Here is a 20,297-nt window from a genome sequence, read left to right on the forward strand (position 1 = left end):
ATTACACTTTCTGTTTCTTTGTTTTATGTTTACAGAAGGCTGAAATGAGATGTCTTTTACCCAAAACTTTGCTGGATAATGGATAGTTTCCAATAGGCACCCAAAACAGTGGAGAAAATAACAAGGGCAAAGTTGACAAAGTTTGCAACTATAGTTGGGGTGGTCAAACAAAGATGCCATCTTATGTAAACAAACTGGTGTTCCCTGAGATATGCATGACTACTTTGAGGACCATAGTCATGCAAGAAGATGAGCTTTTCAAGTTTTCCTGAATGCTGGAAGAGGTTTGGTTTCTATGCAACATTTTATTTTTCATATTTCCCTTGGAATGTCAGAAAATTAGCTCCTTCACAGTCTAAACGATTTCAGTATTTTTCTGTCCACCCAAATCCTCAAATAATGAAAGGGAGTAAATAATGAGGGGAGGGATGATAGCCCCTTCACTTCCCCTTCCCCACCAAACATTGAACCAAACAAGCTATTCTTTAAAAGACCTCTCCTCTCCAGCCAAATACTATGGTAAGGTGCAACACAAAGGCTAATCCAATACAGACAAAAAAACAGGCAGCCAAAAAGTTGTAGACACAAAGGCTTCCCACCCCCCAACTTCATCAATTATATCATTACATTATTAACATCCCTAATCTTTAGCCTTTTTGTGTTGCAATTCAGACTTGTTAGCATCACAATTTGAAATACAAGGCCAAGCAAATCAAAACATGATAAATATTATGCAAAAAGAATTGAACATACCCTGCAAACGTGCATTCAAGGAGAAGAAAGTAACAGTCATGGCAGGTCCATAAAGTGTCTGACCCATGTCCATAAAGTAACAGTCATGGCAGGTGCATATAATAAGATTTTACACTTTCCTAAAGTTCCATTGGCTGAAAAGTATTTTTCTTTGTTCTACTATTAATGCATAGCATTTTGATCTGGTCATGCTCAAAATTAGAGTATCATAACTGCTGTAATTTAAAAACAGAAATACTAACGGATCTAGTTCAGTTGGTTGAGCAATGTGCGTGACTTGTTGTATACCCCCTCCTGTATCTGAGTTCAATTCCTATGGATCAAAAAAAAAAAAAAAACAGAACTTTATGTTCTCAATGCCATGTATAGTTTACTCTGGAGTTTGGACAGTGTCAAGACACACATTTAGCATTTAGGACTTATAATAATTCATTGGCATCTTAGAAGCCAGGTTCTTATGCCTGATAAGTTTTCATTCTACTGCAGGATCAAGTAATTGGAATACTAGACTGGGAATTGTCTACCCTTGGTAACCAAATGTGTGATGTTGCATATAGCTGTATGGTATGTACTATATTGTCATTTTTCTGCATCAAGACTTTTTGGCAAATAAAGATGTGTTATAATAATGCATTCCACTTACAGTGTGCTTGGTTGGACGGAAATGGAGGAGGATAGAAAACAATCATTCCTTCTTTTCAAATTTCAAAAAGTGTGTAGAAAATTAAGTGAAGGATCTATCAATAATAAGTGAATTGATTTATGTTAGGGCACCACTCACAATGACTGGCTGGCCTGCTCTCAACAATGCCCAAGTCTAACTAACTAGTTCCAACTCATCATTACTCACTAACTCCTGCTAACCAGCTTCCTGATTTGTCTTTTTCCTGACCAACTCTTATGTTGTCTACTCCATGACTCAACCATGTGTCCTAACATGGCCCTTTCTTGGAGCTACAGCCTTGTCCTTAAGGATCAAAGAAGGAAACTGGCTACATCGCACAAATTCATCCTCCCACATTGTGATTAATTTTCCCTTCCTCTTTCCCAGCCTTTGTTGAATCTTGTCTCTCCTAAATAACTTGTTTGCTAACCATTACCATTACATATTCTGGCCCCACTTCATCTTGTAACTCAATTTCCAGATGATATACCAGGTGGTTAGGTACAATTTAATTATGAATATGTTTTTTTTGGAAGGCAGAAAATATATAGTATTAATATAAACATATCAGTACCAGAGGTACGGATGAAAGATGAACAAATACAAGACACCTATGGTGCCGCCCTCCAAAAAAGAGAAGAAACCCAACCAAGACCCCACCACAGAAGATACAGGAAACCCAACCCAACTTAACCAAAAGACTCCGAAAGATTGGTAGACCAGTGGTTAAAAAGAGTGATGAAATCTTTCTCTCTAGCTTTTAACCAAGACCAAGCAAGAAATAAAGCATCATCCATCACTTTGGATGAGCACTATATGGCAGTATAGGAATTTAATTATGAATATTATAATGCATATTTAGTGATTAACATAAATGAATTTTGAATGTGCAGTGAGCGTATCCTTTTTCATTAGCATAATAGACACTCTTAAAAAAACCATTATACAATTCAAAACTACAACATAATAAGCACAGACAACATTATGCTCCCTTTGTTCTAATTTTTATACCACCATACGAAATACTGATACAAAAGCTGAGGAACAAGGGGCAGTTAATAGAGAACACAAACCAGAGGTCCAAATACAGAAGCTAGGGATGCAGATAAAAGGAAAATCAAAGATGGCCAGGGGTACACCATAAGACTACGTATAAGAAAGAAAGGGAGAAAGGAAGCTGACCTGGAATGAAGAATTGCTAGATGGTTGATGGTCCTGCCTTAGGGAGACAAGCTTACCCATAAATTGTTAGTCAATAACTCCTTAGATATACCTTTGCACAAAATGTCAAACTATGTTACCAAGGAATTAGTATAAATTAAGCAATTGTAAGGCACAATGGAGATATTAAAACTTAAGCTTACCTTCCACTCTTACCTTGTCTAGAGGTGTTGGCCTCAAATCCAATTTTTCTTTTCGATTTTCTGTATCAAATACACAGCATCAGTAGTATACAATAATACCCTAGGGTATATATATATTCAAAACTAGAAGTGTATAATCGTCGACGATCTGGCCTGTATAATCGTCGACGACAACCACGACAGTGCTGGTGTGCTTCACGACTGCAACCAACTTAGAGAGACAAGCTTAAGGGTGCAAAATAAGTGAGGTAATGTGGGCTAGGGTAGAGTGCAAGTATGCTAGGGAAAAAGATGAAAATTTACTTCAGATTCAAAGACGGTGTTTATAAAACCCGTCTTTGGATAATGCAGTTCAACAACGGTGTCCACTAAACCCGTTTTTGTAACGCGCAGATGACGTTGTTTTCAACAAAAACGTAGTTGAAATAAATCTCTTATTTACTATAATGCCACTGCCTCTAAAACAATATCATTTTTGGAATCACTGTTGTTGAATGCGCATCGTAGAATACTATTATTTTAGTAGTGTTTATTGCTTTCTCACACAGCCCAGTACATTACTTTTTTGTTGTTTACGCTACTTTGTGTTGTTTGTGAACATAAAAATAGAAAAAAACAACACAAAATAGGATTTGAACCAAGGTCATTAAGTTTTCTAAAATATTAAAAGCCACTGCACATTTTGACTTGCCTCAAAATAAGTGGCACAAAATCTTGACTTGCCTCCACAACCTGCACATTTTGTTAGTCACCTAAAGAGATCAAAAATATTATTTGTATCTTAACAAACTTGAATAAGTTATTCCTCTTTCAAATCAAGACATTCAGTCCCCCTATTTTTAGAATATCCTAGATGATCTCTTAAGAATCATTCTTCTTTTTATATTTTTTTATGATTTGTTCCCTTATTTAATTAGGATCTTTGTAATTATAGGCATGTTTGATTAGAATGTGATTTATAGTCATATCAAATCATGAATATAAGAATAAAATCTCCTATAATTATATTTATTGCAATCATACTGTATAAAGCAGACTTTGTTGTGTAGTTAAGACACAGTTCCAACGTCTGTTGTATTTGTTTTTCTGTCTTTCAACAACAGTTTTTCATGAGAGGAATAAGCATATAAATTGTCATTTTATCAGAGAGAAGGTTCAACAAAATCTTATATCAACCTCCCACATAAGGGCAAGTGACCAACTAACAGATCTGTTCACAAAGGTTGTGACCGGAAACACTGTTATTTCATTTGTAACAAGCTAGGCATGATTAATATTTATGCTCAAACTTGGGATTTGGGAACAATGTTAAAGAGTTATTATGGATTGAGTTAGAATTAGACTATTGAAAGTATATGGGCTTGGCCCAAATATAGTTTGCACTGCATTGTATTTAAATCTTAAAATATTAGCATATAATACAAAAAAAATACAACAATAACGAAAATAACCTTTTGAGCATTAACATTTAACCAGACCCAAGGAAAAGAAAATGCAAAAGACAAATATCAACTAAAGAAACATGTCAAACAAATATTGGCATTCAGGGAAGTAACAACTAGTTGCAAGTAAAACTTACATATTCTTAGGAAAGAAATGAGCTTGTACCCTTGGAATAGATCTATCTTCTACCAAATTGAGTTTTTTGAGGGCAGCTCTAGTGCATTTGGATTTCCATGTGTCAATCGTAGACCAGACATGACACATAACCCACACCATAGGAAATAACATCAAGCATAAATACAGGAGGGAGTAGATGTTTCTATTTTTTCAGAACCCAAGAAGAAGATAAGGATCCTCTAGATTATAGGAAACAAAGAGAAAGACCCAACCAAACCATAATGAAAGATTCCCCTTTTTCATTCACAAAGGTGTAAAAACTGATAAAAAAAGAATTGACCATTTAACTATAAATATTCCAAATTACATGAAAAATGATAGAAGCAGGGAATGATGGTAAATAAAACAACAAAAGCAGAAAAGATATCAAAAAGACATGTCAGACACCTGGTCTAGAGAATCTTGAAGCGAGATGGGCTTCTTGAAAAGTAGAGAAGGAAAATTCATCCCATGCAAGGGTCATTGACAGAATGGAAACACTTTCCAGCTCATCTAACTCAATCTGGGAGCGACTAAAGAATTAGTATTTAAAGTTATTAAAGTAATGGCAATAAGATTGTTGAACCTTTACCTGAGGTATGGAAAACCAAAAAGAACCTTTCTTTCTGGTGACTCACATTATCATCCAAATTGACATAGAGTGATTTAGAGTCGGCGTCGTTCTTGGAAACATAAATGAGAGGAAAGACCGAGGAGGAGTGGGGTTGGGAGCAAAACAAAGTGAAGGTCTTAGGACAGTAGGGGAAGAACGACGCCGCGGACAGAGTCCTCCAATGTCTTTTAGGGGCACAGGTCCATCCAGCCTCACTCCGACTCTGACTCCACTAACCTCACTCCGACTCCGACTGCACACTCTCCCACTTTCCATTCCCAAACCATTACCCCCTCCCTCAAGCAAAAACATTGCTCCATTGCACACCCTCCACGCTCCCAACGCCGACACCGCCAAATTCACCGCTAACGGATATAAAACCAAACTCTCACTCTCTATATATAAAAGAAAACCGCCAAAGGACATTATATTACTGATATTCTAACAGCCAAATTCACCGCTAACGGATATAAAACCAAACTCTCACTCTCTCTATATAAAAAAATGGCCAACATAATTATAAGATTGAACATTATATTATTGATATTGGTAAGAATAGGAGATTATTACATTTACCTTTTATTCATTATCTATATATATATATATAAAAGAAAAATATCAACATAATTATAAAATTAAAATCTTATATTATTGACATTGGATAAAAATAAAGGAAAAAGAGTATACTTATGAGCTTTTTTATCAATTAGGGGTAAAAAAAATATTCAATTTTTCAATCGGGGATATATTTTAAAAAATTATCCAAAATGGGATAAGTCGAAATAGGTGTTGGGACTTCTAACTCAGAAGTAACAACACCTGTTATTTTTAATTTTTTTTAACTGAAGTCGTAAAAATATGTACGACTTCAGTGCAAATATTTTTTTTTTTACGACTTTATAGTCATTTTTTTTAAAACAGAAGTCATATTTTGTTTTACAACTTTAAAAATTCGTAAAACTATTTTTTTTTCTTTTTGTTAAATTTTTTAAATGCTTTTTTAATATTTGTAGACATGTTTTTTTATGTTAACCTATTTTTTTATTTTCCTAAATCTGTTTTTTCTTTTAAATTTAATATTTTTTACGGTTTTATTTTTATTTTAAATAAAAAAAGTTAAAAAAATATATTTAAATATATAATAAATAATATTAAGTTGATTTTATTAGTATATTTTTTGTGATTTTATTTGATATGTTATTATTTTATTTTAATGTTTTATTATTTAAAACATGTTATATATATTTTTAATATAATTTACTTTAAATTTTTTTATTTAAAGTTTAAATAGTCTATCAATAAAAATAAAAAATAACATAATTAATACATTAATATAAAACACACAATACAAATAAAACGCATAATTGTTTGGTTCACCATGTTCATCAAAATCATGTTGTTGCTCGTCATCGCTGAAGTTGTTAACATTATCTCTTATTATGGGTTCTTCAGTAGTAGTCATCTGTAAAAGAATTATTGATTAGTAAGAAATTATTGGATTCTATGTAACGGAAAAAAAAAACCTTTTTAAATATTTTTTTCGTGTGTGTAACACAAAAAATTATGACAACTCTAAGAAACACGTCAAAATCAGAGAGCCAATTAATTATTTGGATGCAACATATGCACCGAGGTGAGAATGAATCCTCCTTTTATAAATTTCACGGGAGTGAACAGTATTTGTTGAACAGTTCATGCTACAACTAAACACTAATATTCTAAAACATAAAATAATAATTTTAAAAAAATTAATTTATCATGTATAATAATTTATCTAACTAAACTGTAAATTAATAATAACTAAACACTATTATTCTAAAACATAAAATAATAATTTAAGAAAATTAATTTATCATGTATAATAATTTATCTTCCTAAACCGTAAATTAATAATTACTAAACACTATTATTCTAAAACACAAAATAATAATTTATCAAAATTCATTTAACACTAAACCATAAATTAATAATAACTAAGTGATATTAAAAATGCAAAACTAATTAATTATTTTCAGCATGCAAACTAATTAATTTTAAGAAATCACCGATTGCATGAATAGTGAAGTCGTGTGGTATTCTATGACTTCAACAATTTAGCAATTGTCTCGTGAATTAATAGTGAAGTGATACTGCAAAGTAAAAAGCAGAAAATAAACAACAAAGCAAAACCAGAAAACAACTTGCCATTAGTTCACTTGTGCAGCAAAGAAAACAAGAAAAAGCAGAAAACAGGTCCTTGAAAATAGCATGCGCAGTGTATTGTTCATGCAGCAAAGAAAAACAAGCTTTAGAACAGTAGTGTATTGTTCACTCACGTTAATGCAGTGCATTGTTCACTCACGTTACAACACTGAAATAACAGAAAACAACAGTCAAGGGAATAACTTTAGAACAATAATGCTGAAAACAAGCTTCATAGGCTCCAATAATTTACACCCGTGAAGGTTGCACATGCATGAATAGAATAAAGTAGTCATGAAACATGCTTATACGGTCATTTATGGTGAAATGATTTATGATAGCATGGAATCTTGCAAGAAATAAAGTAGTCAAATTTAACTTATGTTGTAAAAATGATTTATGATAGCACGGACCAACTTGCTTTAAGTTGCTAAATTTTTTAAATGCTTTTTTATTATTTGTAGACATATTTTTGTTATGTTAACCTATTTTTTTCTTTTCGTAAATATGTTTTTTCTTTTAAATTTAATATTTTTTACGATTTTATTTTTATTTTAAACAAAAAAATTAAAATATATATTTAAATATATAATAAATAATATTAAGTTGATTTTATTAGTATATTTTTTGTGATTTTATTTGATATGTTATTATTTTATTTTAATGTTTTATTATTTAAAACATGTTTTATATATATATTGAATATAATTTACTTTAAATGTTTCTTATTTAAAGTTTAAATAATCTATCAATAAAAATTAAAAATAACATAATTAATATATTAATATAAAACGCACAATACAAATGAAAGAAAAACATAAAAATTACAAGTTATTTTAGTCATGTACTTGTTTGTATGGACAGTTAGTCCGATTATGTCCTTCACTTCTACATAATGAGCATTTCTTAGGCCTATTTGAAATTGGTTCATCCATCTCATCATGTATTCGAGTAGTGGTCGGCTTACCTGATGTCAATCGTCGTTTCGAAGGATCAAACATAAAATACGAACCTAAATATTGTGGCCATGTGTCTTCACTTCCAAGGGAATGAAAATGATGTTGATAAACTTTAAAAATGTTTTCCAACTTGTATACAGGGTCAACAAAGTCATCATAATTTAAATAGCAAAAAACACACGCTGCAATTGCATGCAAGCAAGGTAGTCAAAGTGCTTGAAATTGTCCACAATCACACGACCATTCATTCAATTTGACAGTGCATGCCATTGCTCGTCGATCAAGTCGTGTATTTGAAATTTCTTGAACCTCAAACTCCCCTGTTTCTCGAACATACATGCGAACATAATGCGAGGTAGCAATGTGTTGATTTTCTTGCATCATGACATATACGTCTTTGGAGTACCTATGCCCTGCCTTTATCATATTCATGATTTTGATGCCGTTAGTAACAAATGAATCATTTATTTTATTAAATGTTTCATTGACTAAGGCAGTAATAGGTAATGCTCGGGCTCCTTTCAAAACAGAATTCATACATTTAGCAAGGTTGGTAGTCATATGTTCATACTGTTTTCCTTTATCGTATGCCTGAGTCCATTTACTCTTAGGAATTTGATCCCACCAATCTGCTGCTTGTGAAAACTTTGCTCGCATAGCAAGCAACTTAGCCTCAAATCGTGGTTTCCTCATCTCATATCATGTGCGAAAAGATAGAAAAATGAGTAATAAATTTAGTGAACATGTAATAAAGCAAGAATATGATGCATGAAATAGGAAGAAACATACCCATATTGATTACTTGCTTTTTTAAGTCAACATTTTTAAACTGTTTGTTGAAATTTGATGCAATGTGGCGAATGCAATACACAGACGAAACATCTGGTTCATTCCAACCAACGCGTTCGGATTGTAAAGCTGCTAGCAAAATGGTTCCCCTGTCTAATATAATACATAAATTTGGTTGCGGAGTAACATATCTTCGCAAATAATGCAAGAACCACATCCAAGCTTCTCTAGTCTCGCTCTCAACAATTGCAAAAGCAAGTGAAAAATTGTTCCTACTACAATCTTGTCCAATGGGAGTTAACAAAGTACCATGGTATTTGCCAATTAAAAATGTCCCATCTAATTGCACAAGTGACTTGAAATATTTGAAGCCTTCAATGCATGGATTAAAGTTGTGTGTTTAGGGTTGGGGTTTAGGGATTGGGGTTTAGGGTTTAGGATTTAGGGTTTAGTGATACTTGTGGTAAAGTTGTGTGTTAGGATTTAGGATACAATAAGAAGGATATTTGGACTATTAATGAGTTAGTTAATTAGAGGGTTTTATTAGATATAAATAGGGGAAAAAGGATATGAAATATTCTCTTCTATTTTCTGTTCTTTTCTTATATTTTGTAAAATTCTTTCTTTTCTTCATCATTTCAATTTTGTTCCTAACATTGTGAGGCTAGACTGATTAATCTGGGAAAGCAATGTAGCTAGGCTCATGTCTCTAGGAAAGTCATTGGGCTAGATTATATCTAATCTTATAGTTCATGATTTGAACCAAAGAAGGCGGATCTGAGTAGTTGAGGTTATGAGTCAACAAGAAGAGAGAGAAAATGAATCAATGTGTCTTTCTCAAACTCCACCCATGTAGACTACAAGCGCTAGCCAAAAAAATAAATGAGAAACTGAATCCATGATTCTATGCCCTATATTTGCAATCACCTTTTTCTCCTTGCTGTCTAAAGTCACCTAACACCTTTGAGATGAAGGTGGATTAAATGAGCCATGCCACATTCGTTTCAAACTATGTAAATGGATACTTGATAGTGAGGACCAAAAAGGTAAAGAATTGCAACTATAGGGACCAAAATGAGATGTTTTAAACTATACGAACTAAAAGGAAAATTTATTACAACTATAGGAAACAAATGGGTAATTTCAATGTTTTCAAATAATGAGGCTAGCTCCATCTTTCAGGTTTTTCTGATCATCTTGATATGTGACTGATATTATCAGCTTTACTTTTTTGATCAATTTGTTTGCATTTGAACTAAACTCTATGTATTTGACTATTTGGATTTGGATTAGTACTTGGTATCTTTACTCATTCCAAGATATTTTTCTGGGTATTACTCGATTTTACTTGGCAAATAAATGATGACGATGGGTACAAAATTACTGTTTTTCAATGTTGTTCAGTTTTCTTTCATAATACAACAACAACAACAACAACAACAACAAGAATAATGATAATAGGACTCTTCGCTTGCAAATAGGACTCTCTGCTTCCCACAAGGGATAGTGGAAGACTTACTGATCAAGGTCAGAAAATTCATTTTCCCTGTGGACTTTATGATTCTGGATATAAAGGAGAATGAAGTCACACCAATTATTTTGGGACAACTCTTCCTCAACACAAGAGGAACATTGATTGATGTCAAGGAAGGGAAATTGACTTGGTGGCTAGGTGATGAGGAAGAAGTATTTAATGTATTTGGTACTGCAACAAACTCATTTTCTCCTCATTCCTGCAATTTTGTGGAGGCCACTAACAAGATAAAAGTCATTTGCTCCTCAAATACCCATAAACCCTAATTAGTCAAGTAACCCTAATTTGTCAAATACCCCTAAACCCTAATTGACCAAGTAACACTAAACCCTAATTACTCAACTACCTATAAACCCTCATTAGTCAAATACCACTAAACCCGAATTTGTCAAGTAACCCTAAACCCTTATTTGTCAAATATCCCTAAACCCAATTAGTCAAGCAGCCCTATTTTTTCAAATAACCCTAAACCCTAAATGGTCAAGTAACACTAAACCCTAATAAGTCGAGTACAATAAACCCTAATTAGTCAAATACCTCTAAAGCTTATTTGTAAAGAAACCCTAAAACCTAATTTGTCAAATAGCCATTAAACCCCAATCAGTCAAGTAATCCTAAACCCTTATCTTTCAAATACCCCTAAACCATAACTAGCAAAGTAACCCTAAACCCTAATTGGTCAAGTAACACTAAACCCTAATTAGTCAAATACACATAAACCATAATTACTCAAATACCCCTAAACCCTAATTTATCAAACACCCTTAAACCCCAATTAGTAAAGTAAACCTAAACCATGATCTATCAAATATAGATAAACCCTAATTAGTCAAGTAATTGTATCCCTCATTTGTAAAATAACCCTAAACCCTAAGCAGTCAAGTAACACTAAACCCTAATTAGTAAAGTACCCATAAACCCCAATTTGTCAAGTAACCTGTGAATCCTAAATTTTCAAATACTCCTAAACCCTAATAAATCAAATAACCCTAAATTGTCTAATAACCCTAAACCCTAATTGGTCAAGTAACACAATATTCTAATTTGTCAAATAACCCTACACCCTAATTAGTCAAGTACCACTAAACCTTAATTAGTCAAGTACATATAAATCTTAATTAGTCACATACACCTAAACCCCAAATTGTCAAGTAACCCTAAACCTTAATTTTCAAATACCCATAAACCCTAATTAGTCAAGTAACCCTAATTTGTCAAATACTCCTAAACTCTAATTGGCCAAGTAACACTAAACCCTAATTACTCAACTACACATAAACCCTCATTAGTCAAATACCCCTAAATCCGAATTCGTCAAGTAACCCTAAACCCTTATTTGTCAAATACCCCTAAACCCAATTAGTCAAACAACCTTATCTTTTCAAATAACCCTAAACCCTAATTGGTCAAGTAACACTAAACCCTAATAAGTCAAGTACAATAAACCATAATTGGTCAAATACCACAAAAAGCTTATTTGTAAAGAAACCCTGAACCCTAATTTGTCAAATACTCATTAAAACTCAATTAGTCAAGTAATCCTAAACCCTTGTCTTTGAAATACCCCTAAATCATAACTAGCAAAGTAACCCTAAAGTCTAATTTGTCAAATATTCTAGATGGAGGTCTTGGTGGGTGGCTCTTACATGGTCTGTATGGCAGTTGAGGAACAAGATTATATTATCAAGTGGGACTTTCAACGGAAACAAACTGATGGAGGACTCCCTATTTTTACTTTGGACGTGGCTCAAAAACTATGAGAAAGATTTTATATCTCATTACAATCAGTGGTCATCTAACCTTACAGAGACTTTTGTTTTTAGACAAGGGTAGCAGTCATAGTGTTTGATAGTTGTATAACCAAGCTGTCTAGTTTGGTTCCCAACAAGACTGCTGTCAACTGTCTAGTTTGGCTTGGGAACCATTTATCTGAATTTTATTGTAATCACGGTACCTCTAACCATACATACATATATATATATATATATATATATATTTTTTTTTGTTGACCCAAAAAAATAAAAAAATAAAAAATTCTAAGTATCACCCTTTTAGTATTTTATTCCTTATTCAAATATAAAGAAAACCAAGCAACCACAAATATCAAAATGTTATAAATATTCTAAGTATCATCCAACATCATTAAAGGGCTAATAAAAACATCTCAATGTAAAACCACAACAAACATCTTATGTACCACACGAGTGAGCAATTAATAAGTAAAACAAAGCATTCACAACGAAAATTCAGCAGAAAGTAAAGAAAATGATTGAACAAATGAACAAGATTTCTCCACATATGCAAACCCTATCAAGGAACTATTGCAAAGACAAAATTTAACATGAATTGGAATTGGGTAACTCAGAATTGAAGCTCGGCATTCCTCTTTCAGCTCCCTTGTCATCTTCAACAACAACAATCCTCCTGGTAGTTCTACTCCCCATACATCATTCTCACCACCACATCATCAATTCACCTGCACCTCAACAAAACATGAAAACCTTGAAACCCCTAACCCAAAACAAACAACAAATTCAATAGTTAAATCATAAATCCACAAACAGTTAAATAAGTTGGTGAGTGGGTCACGGCGGAAAGAATCCACGCGGTGGAGAAAGAAAGTGGAGAGTGGGTCACAGCGGAGCAGCGAAACAACGACTACCCACGGCGGTGCATGAGTAGTCTCAATGATGGACAGCACGACGAACAGAGCGCTATACTACCCAGTGGTCATTCGCAAAAACCAATGGGTAATAGTATTATCCAGCAGACAACAACGGCTTGGCAGAAAAGTAAAGCAGAGGAGACTATAGGGGGGAAACATTGTAGAATGGGTGGCGAGTCATTCGAGGGGGAGTGAGACCAACCAGGATGATGAGAAGTGGAGAGACCAAGTGGTGGAGAAGAAGTTGGTGAGTGGTCACGGCGGAAAGAACCCACGTGTGGAGAAAGAAGTGGAGAGTGGTCAACGGAGCAGCCAACAGTGAAGACCCACGCGGTGCAGTAGCGGTCTCGATGATGGACATAACGAAGAACAGCGCGTTACACTACCAGTGGTCATTCACACAGACCTATGGAAACTCGTCTAGTCGGATACACTCAATTTCCCAGTTGTACTCTCTCACTTTCCAATATACTTTGGTCTGTCTATTATATCTACTTTCACATAGTCCTACTCCTGTCTACTGTTCTCACACGCTGTCCAATGTTTGTTTATTGCTTTCTCACATAGCCCAGTACATTACTTTTTTTGTGGTTTAAGCTACTTTTTGTTGTTTGTTAACATGTGAATATAAAAATAGAGAAAAACAACACAAATAGGATTTGAACCAAAGGTCATTAAGTTTTCTAAACTATTTAAAGTCACTGCACATTTATTACTATTGAGTAGATAACCTTAAGAATTTGAACATGCAAAAATTATATACTTGAAAATACTAAACTATTTTTTTCTCCCCATAAAAAAATAGATGTCTACACCATAAGATAATTATAAAATTATAAAAGATGAAAGAGAAAATAAATTAGTACTAATGTTATCTTTTATCCTTTAATTTTATTGTTTCAATTTCCTCATATCCTTTTAATGAAGTTTATATTATTTTTCTTCTGATAAAATATTAGACTATTTTTTTCTAACATCAAAGAGAAATTCTGGATCTGTCAATGGTAGGATGATATACCTCACGGCATCTTCCTTGAGAACCTTAGTTGGTTGCCGATCAAGAAGCAGGAATATTCTCCTCTAGGACAATAATTAGTAATCAAACCAAACGTGAGTTTTGGTCTGCAGGTTGAAATATTTAACAAATTAGTAAATTAAATAGTAAAGGAGCCACGTGAAAATCCTTGCTACTCTTTAGCTTCAGAATTAAATGTAATAGGAAATAAAGGCAATAGTCAGCTAAGACAATATAATTTGTGAAGTCATTATCTATAAAACAAGGATATCTATGATAAAAAGTTGTGATGTGACATATTGGAATCTGTCATCGCTAAAGAATCCCATAATGATTCCTGAATGTAATCATGACATAAATGTAATGCATTCCCTGCACACAGCCAAAAGATTTGATTAATGTCAATCATGAAACAAAAAATGTTATTGTCACCATAAAATCGTACAGAAAAATACTAAATTATCAAAAAATGGTTATGTTAAATACCACCATAAAGCATGGAAGAGCAAGAATCCCACAGAATTTGATATTGGTGTTATAAGTAGGAAAAAATCATGAAATTAGAAAATTAAATATAATAAGGAAATGAATTTGCAATTCCTTCTTACTCATTGTCATGACATTGTCCCATGTAAAAATTTATATAACCTCATTGAAAACCTGGTCCTTGAGATCAATGACAAAAAGTAAAAGAGCTAGGGGAGGGGGCAAAGAATGAGTTAAATTATTTTGTTTTACCAAAACCTGATGCATTCACAGAGGAACTTTGAAAGCAATTAAAATTATAGATTTTGCAAGCTTGTCCAATGAGGTGACAATGAAAATACCTAGTGTTACTACCTGATATACAGTTTTTGCTGCTCGTTTTATTGTCAATTCCAACTGCATCGATGCATCTTTAAAAAGCAGGTACCACGAACCAGAGCAGCAACCAAGTTGACCTTCTTTAGACTCTAAAATACCATAGAAAACAAGGTATGTAAAATGTGCAACTAGTCAGATATTAATCAGATCCTTCTTAAACCATAAATTAAGACATTTTCCACAGCAAGCCAGGGAAGGCATTTCAATGGCTAAAAAATTAGATGCCAACTTTTCTGCAAAATAACATGTTGGTTAAAACACAGAAGTTTCTTAGCAAGTAGCTAGGCAGTGGCACCACATAAATGTAACAAAACATTGTAATTTTTCAATATTTATGTTATTGCTAAGCTGAACATACTTGTGATGATACTTATGTTCACTTTAGCATGCATACTAGAAATGTGATTAGCAAGTTAAAATTAAATAACTGGCTGGCCTGCTCTCAACAATGCCCAAGTCTAACTAACTAGTTCCAACTCATCATTACTCACTAACTCCTGCTAACCAGCTTCCTGATCTGTCTTTTTCCTGACCAACTCTTATGTTGTCTACTCCATGACTGAACCATGTGTCCTAACATGGCCCTTTCTTGGAGCTACAGCCTTGTCCTTAAGGATCAAAGAAGGAAACTGGCTACATCGCACAAATTCATCCTCCCACATTGTGATTAATTTTCCCTTCCTCTTTTCCAGCCTTTGTTGAATCTTGTCTCTCCTAAATAACTTGTCTGCTAACCATTACCATTACATATTCTGGCCCCACTTCATCCTCCCACATTGTGATTAATTTTCCCTTCCTCTTTCCCACATTGAGGAAGGCACAATTTAATTATGAATTTTTTTTTTTGGAAGGCAGAAAATATATAGTATTAATATAAACATATCAGTACCAGAGGTACGGATGAAAGATGAACAAATACAAGACACCTATGGTGCCGCCCTCCAAAAAAGAGAAGAACCCAACCAAGACCCCACCACAGAAGATACAGGAAACCCAACCCAACTTAACCAAAAGACTCTGAAAGATTGGTAGACCAGTGGTTAAAAAGAGTGTTGAAATCTTTCTCTCTAGCTTTTAACCAAGACCAAGCTAGAAATAAAGCATCATCCATCACTTTGGATGAGCACTATATGGCAGCATAGGAATTTAATTATGAATATTATAATGCATATTTAGTGATTAACATAAATGAATTTTGAATGTGCAGTGAACGTATCCTTTTTCATTAGCATAATAGACACTCTTAAAAAAAACCATTATACAATTCAAAACTACAACATAATAAGAACAAACAACATTATGCTCCCTTTGTTCTAATTTTTATACCACCATACGGAATACTGATACAAAAGCTGAGGAACAAGGGGCAGTTAACAGAGAACACAAACCAGAGGTCCAAATACAGAAGCCAGGGGTGCAGATAAAAGGAAAATCAAAGATGGCCAGGGGTACACCATAAGACTATGTATAAGTAAGAAAGGGTGAAAGGAAGCTGACCTGGAATGAAGAATTGCTAGATGGTTGATGGTCCTGCCTTAGGGAGACAAGCTTACCCATAAATTGTTAGCCAAAGGTTGTGACCGGAAAACACTGTTATTTCATTTGTAACAAGCTAGGCATGATTAATATTTAAGCTCAAACTTGGGATTTGGGAACAATGTTAAAGAGCTATTATGGATTGAGTTAGAATTAGACTATTGAAAGTATATGGGCTTGGCCCAAATATAGTTTGCACTGCATTGTATTTAAATCTTAAAATATTAGCATATAATACAAAAAAATACAACAATAACGAAAATAGCCTTTTGAGCATTAACATTTAACCAGACCCAAGGAAAAGAAAATGCAAAAGACAAATATCAACTAAAGAAACATGTCAAACAAATATTGGCATTCAGGGAAGTAACAACTAGTTGCAAGTAAAACTTACATATTCTTAGGAAAGAAATGAGCTTGTACCCTTGGAATAGATCTATCTTCTACCAAATTGAGTTTTTTGAGGGCAGCTCTAGTGCATTTGGATTTCCATGTGTCAATCGTAGACCAGACATGACACATAACCCACACCGTAGGAAATAACATCAAGCATAAATACAGGAGGGAGTAGATGTTTTTATTTTTTCAGAACCCAAGAAGAAGATAAGGATCCTCTAGATTATAGGAAACAAAGAGAAAGGCCCAACCAAACCATAATGAAAGATTCCCTTTTTTCATTCACAAAGGTGTAAAAACTGATACAAAAAAGAATTGACCATTTAACTTTAAATATTCCAAATTACATGAAAAATGATAGAAGCAGGGAATGATGGTAAATAAAACAACAAAACAGAAAAGATATCAAAAAGGCATGTCAGGCACCTGGTCTAGAGAATCTTGAAGCGAATAATGGGCTTCTTGAAAAGTAGAGAAGGAAAATTCATCCCATGCAAGGGTCATGGACAGAATGGAAACACTTTCCAGCTCATCTAACTCAATCTGGGAGCGGCTAAAGAATTAGTATTTAATGTTATTAAAGTAATGGCAATAAGAAGTTGAACCTTTACCTGACAGAAGGCCAGTTATCGTGCATCAAATATCAATACCACATTCATAAACCACTCTTAAAGAAGAACAGTCACAAATAAAATATAAAGTTCAAGGCTGAAAATATGCTGCTATTCAACTGGATAGTTCCAAAAGAAAGATCACTTTGGATTAAGCTCGCCACATATTAGTAGAAGAACATTACAAAACATAAACATATTTGATAAATAAGGAAACGCTTTCCATTTTACTTTGATTGAATTGAACCCTTATAAGGTAAAATTGTTATACTTCAGAGTGTAAGAGAATCACTCATTACAAGACATAACATTTAGAGTTTGGTTCTAATGATTGGATATTTTTAGCCAGATCAGACTTGACCTGCATTAGAGTTCAGTAGTAGTTAGTAGATTAGGTTGCAGTCCCTACAGGAAAAATATATATCAGCCCATATTAACCATAAACAGTAATAAATTCTTCTTACAAATTTGAAAAAGAATACACATTGAAACCATATTTCTCCAAAATATAGTGTTGGAATTTTGTTTGGTATACTTGAATGCATGAAAGTGTTTCATTTTTAAGTATATTGAATACAAGAACACTGTATAAAAAAAATAAAAAAATACATGAACACAATATAACAAAATATAAAACCAACGTGCATTAAGGATCTCATGTTTTTGTATAAAAGCATAAGTTTTATTTTGATATACTGTCAAATGTAAAAAAAAAATTGTAAATTAATTTAATATTGAGTTAATTAATAGGCATGTGCATTGTTTGTGCAAGAATATTATATTATCAATCAACTAGAAATATTTATCATATAACTTTAATAATAATTATCATGAATATCAATAAATTTATCACACATATGACAGTTTGTGATTAAATAATAGTGTAAAAGTTTTTTACACTTTCAATCAACTAACTAGAAATGATGACATATAAAAAATTATTAAATTAATTATTATAAAAGTTAACAGACTTAATATATATGATAATTTATAATTAAATAAAAGTGTAAAAAGTTTTTATAAAATTTCAGTGCATAAATTATTTACTATGTATTATTTATTCTAAAAAATTATTTTAGATACGATTTTTAAATAATTATTATAAAAATCAATACTCTTATCATAATTGATAATTTATGATCAGATTTTTGTCATAGTTAGTGAATTTGAATTAAACTCTAAAAGCAAATACAATTCAAACCTTGAGGGGAATTAAACTCAAAGAGAAAACTACAAATCAAGTTGATGGAAATAAAAATAAAAACTAAGTGCAAAAAAAGAGCCAGCAAAGCAACCAATTGAACTCCAACAATGCATGTATTAGCAACAACATTCAGAATGACAACAAACCAAGTCACAGGAAAGAAATTAATAAATCATCACACATTCAAAATAAAATAAAGGCTAAAATACACTATTGGTCCCCTATAATGCTCAATCCGCAATTTTGGTCCCCCTATTTCCAAATCAAGACATTCAGTCCCCCAATTTTTCAAAATCAGCGATTTTGGTTCTTCTGTTAGTTGACCGTTAATTGATTATCCATGGTCAAACATTGAGTGAAAAATAAAAGTATCTAGGAGACCAAAATTGCAGATTGAGCATTATAGGGGAACCAAAAATGTATTTTACCCTAAAATAAATTCATGAAAATAAGGACATCCATGTAAAACAAGCAATATTAATGAAAGATACAGCAGGAAGAAGGTTGGAAACTGCAGTGCCTGATGATGTAATGGCTACTGCTGGAATGTGAGATCCTCTTCCATATCCAACAGCATGATATGCAAGTGAACGCTCATCGAAGCATGAAATACATGTGATTAATTTGTGACTTGCAACAGCAACAGCAACAGGGGAAGGTCTAGATCCAGGAGCAATACACAAATACTAAACAAAAGAATAAATCAGAATCATGCATTAATATTGGTGCATATGTAATATTTATCAGATCATCTCACCATCAAACCAAGTCTTGTGCATTCTTCAACAATAAGCGATGCCCAAACAGTGTTAATATTGGCACTTTCTTTCAGGGAGTTTGATAATTCATTGGCATGATCCAACTGATAATACAAGAGACAAACATAACAAGGACAAACTTCAGACAAATACAACAGATAAACATAACAACTAGAAATAACCTGGCAAATGAATAATTTTCTTCTTTTTTCTATGGTACATGAATTAAATTTCCCAAAATCTAAGGTGGCAACCATCAAAGCTAGATATCTAGGTGAAATAGAGCTTATTTTTAGATCTAGACCATTTGGTTATTTAAATTTTAAAAATCTTGTTCATCTTATAATTGATTTTGAGATAGAATTTGTTCTTAAAAAGCTCAACTCTAAGTTGGCTTTCTTCTAGTCTAAAATTTTCCAAACTTCCATTCCCTTTTATTCTTCCTCTCTCACAGAGTCATTGCAGAATAAGATAAAGGCGTAAAGACCAATACATCCAAAAGTCAATCATCCTGCAAAAAAAAAAAAATTATAAATTGAATTTGAATTAGTTTTTTTGTTTGAGCTGTAATAAAAAGAGTATAAACAATTCATAAACTTTACCTAATGTAACATGAATAGAGTTCAAACGTGCTGTCTTCGTTCTTTTAATAAAATGTTGAATTTCAGTACAAGGTAAGTGGGCAGTGTACTGTCTGTGATTCAAGACCAAAGGGATCTTGTGTGCAGTGTTATAAAACTCAGACTGGACCAGCCAGGCCAACCGGTTAAACCGGAACCCGGGCATAGCACC

The 20,297-nt window shown here is 33.0% G+C and overlaps 1 protein-coding gene across 6 annotated transcripts in view; it reads right to left on the bottom strand.

Annotated features, from left to right (window-relative positions):
- LOC114423857 (2-succinyl-5-enolpyruvyl-6-hydroxy-3-cyclohexene-1-carboxylate synthase-like) overlaps positions 1–20,297 on the bottom strand; it is a 65,257-nt gene that overhangs the window by 9,491 nt on the left and 35,469 nt on the right. Inside the window, exons 6-10 of one of the 6 annotated variants that reach the window (XR_003668940.1) lie at positions 19,505–20,016; positions 19,239–19,433; positions 2,795–3,513; positions 2,600–2,690; positions 996–1,066 (exon numbers count right to left, since the gene is read on the bottom strand). The exons of 4 other annotated variants lie outside the window; for them this stretch is intronic. The gene's annotated coding sequence lies outside the window, so the exon portion shown is untranslated. Of the gene's footprint in view, positions 1–995; positions 1,067–2,599; positions 2,691–2,781; positions 3,514–19,238; positions 19,434–19,504; positions 20,017–20,297 lie in introns of all 6 variants that reach the window. One more of the 6 variants, XR_003668939.1, reaches the window with a different exon arrangement.

This window comes from Glycine soja, chromosome 8 (assembly GCF_004193775.1).
Source record: "Glycine soja cultivar W05 chromosome 8, ASM419377v2, whole genome shotgun sequence".
Taxonomy (NCBI): Eukaryota; Viridiplantae; Streptophyta; class Magnoliopsida; order Fabales; family Fabaceae; genus Glycine; species Glycine soja.